Here is a 2,613-nt window from a genome sequence, read left to right as displayed (position 1 = left end):
TTCTTTGACTAATTCTCTTCGTGTTGATAATGTTTTCAAGTATTTTATTTGATTATTGATTTATCTTTTTCCATGGGTTCTCTGCTTGGACCACTGCGCCAACTTTTATCATGGGTACAGTTCTATAAACTGGCTCCAATTTGCTGATAAATTCAGCAACTAGACAGACCATAAATTTAGCTAGGTGAAAGTTCTATACATTTCAATCATTAACAATATCACATTTGGGCACTCTGTCCCTTACTCGCCGCCGACAGCCTACCTCGCCGCTCTCACGCCCCACCGCTGCCTCGCAGAAATGCTTCCATTACACAAAGTCCTTCGACAGATTCGGCCAGTGTCCAAGGCACTGGCTCCTCATCTCACTCGGGCTTAGGACAAAGATGTAAAATTTGGTGCAGATGCCCGAGCCTTAATGCTTCAAGGTGTAGACCTTTTAGCCGATGCTGTCGCCGTTACTATGGGGCCAAAAGGAAGAACAGTAATTATTGAACAGAGCTGGGGAAGTCCCAAAGTAACAAAAGATGGTGTGACTGTTGCAAAGTCCATTGACTTAAAAGATAAATATAAAAATATTGGCGCTAAACTTGTTCAGGATGTTGCCAATAATACAAACGAAGAGGCTGGTGATGGCACCACCACCGCTACTGTCCTGGCGCGCTCTATTGCCAAGGAAGGCTTTGAGAAGGTTAGTAAAGGCGCTAATCCAGTGGAAATCAGGAGAGGTGTGATGTTAGCTGTTGATGCTGTAATTTCTGAACTTAAGAAGCAGTCTAAACCTGTGACAACCCCTGAAGAAAGAGCTCAGGTTGCTACGATTTCTGCAAATGGAGACAAAGAAATTGGCAACATAATTTCTGATGCAATGAAAAAGGTTGGAAGATAGGGCGTCATCACAGTAAAGGATGGAAAAACACTGAATGATGAATTAGAAATTATTGAAGGCATGAAGTTTGACCGGGGTGATATTTCTCCATACTTTATTAATACAGCAAAAGGTCAGAAATGTGAATTCCAAGATGCCTATGTTCTATTAAGCGAAAAGAAAATTTCTAGTGTTCAGTCCATTGTACCTGCTCTTGAAATTGCCAATTCTCACCGCAAGCCCTTGGTCATAATTGCTTAAGATGTTGATGGAGAAGCTCTAAGTACACTTGTTTTGAATAGGCTAAAAGTTGGTCTTCAGGTTGTAGCTGTCAAAGCTCCAGGTTTTGGTGACAATAGAAAGAAGCAGCTTAAAGACATGGCTATTGTTACTGGTGGTGCAGTGTTTGGAGAAGAAGGATTGACTCTAAATCTTGAAGATGTTCAGCCTCATGACTTAGGAAAAGTTGGAGAGGTCATTGTGACCAAAGATGATGCCATGCTCTTGAAAGGAAAGGTGACAAAGCTCAAATTGAAAAACGTATTCAAGAAATCATCGAGCAGTTAGATATCGCAACTAGTGAATATGAAAAGGAAAAACTAAATGAACGTCTAGCAAAACTCTCAGATGGAGTAGCTGTGCTGAAGGTTGGTGGGACAAGTGATGTTGAAGTGAATGAAAAGAAAGAGTAACAGATGCCCTCAATGCTACACGAGCTGCTGTTGAGGAAGGCATTGTTCTGGGAGGGGGCTGTGCCCTGCATCGGTTCATTCCAGCTTTGGACTCATTAAGTCCTGCTAATGAAGATCAAAAGTTGGTATAGAAATTATTTAAAAAGCACTCAGAATTCCTGCAGTGACCATTGCTAAGAATGCAGGTGTTGAGGGATCGTTGATAGTTGAGAAAATTATGCAAAGTTCCTCAGAAGTTGGTTATGATGCTATGCTTGGAGATTTTGTGAACATGGTAGAAAAAGGAATCATTGATCCAACTAAGGTTGTAAGAACTGCATTATTGGATGCTGCTGGAGTGGCCTCTCCGTTAACAACAGCAGAAGTTGTAGTCACAGAAATTCCTAAAGAAGAGAAAGACCCTGGGGTGGCTGGGATGGGTGGAATGGGAGGTGGTATGGGAGTTGGTATGTTCTAATCCTGGAACAGTGCTTTACCATCATTAGTGAGAACTGTCAGAGGAAGCTCAAGGTGGTGCTCCTTACCGAGAACTTCAGAGAAGTCAGTTGAAGGACATGACTGAAGAAAAGGCTGGCTGGTGTTTAAGAAAATCACTATAACCATCAGTTACTGGTTTCAGTTGACAAACATAAAATGGTTTACTGCTGTCATTGTCCATGCCTACAGATAATTTATTTTGTATTTTTGAATAAAAATACATTTGTACATTCCTGATAACTGAGTGCAAGAGCCATGTACCAATATACTGCTTTCAACTTAAATCACTGAGGTATTTTTACTACTATTCTGTTAAAATCAGGATTTTAGTGCTTGCCATCACTTGATGAGAAGTTCAGCCTTTCTGTGGAGAGTAAGGATAATTGTGTACAGAGCAGAGAAATATCCAATTATGTGACCTTTGTGTAATAAAAATTTGTTTAAAGTTAAACAAACAAACAAACAAAAAAACAATATCACATTTGTCACCACACCATAACAATATTTAAAATGTTGTTTTCTCTTAAGAATGTTATTAATAAAGTAGTAAAAATTTTATTGAATCTTGACCATGATTAA

The 2,613-nt window shown here is 39.8% G+C and overlaps 1 pseudogene; it reads left to right on the top strand.

Annotated features, from left to right (window-relative positions):
- Positions 1-234: 234 nt before the first annotated feature.
- LOC150022354 (60 kDa heat shock protein, mitochondrial pseudogene) lies at positions 235-2,274 on the top strand (annotated as a pseudogene).
- Positions 2,275-2,613: the final 339 nt, after the last annotated feature.

This window comes from Furipterus horrens, unplaced genomic scaffold (assembly GCF_987537825.1).
Source record: "Furipterus horrens unplaced genomic scaffold, mFurHor1.1.pri manual_scaffold_1, whole genome shotgun sequence".
NCBI classification, from domain to species: Eukaryota; Metazoa; Chordata; class Mammalia; order Chiroptera; family Furipteridae; genus Furipterus; species Furipterus horrens.
Note: the sequence above shows the minus strand (reverse complement) of the source record. Positions and strands in the feature narration are given on the sequence as shown.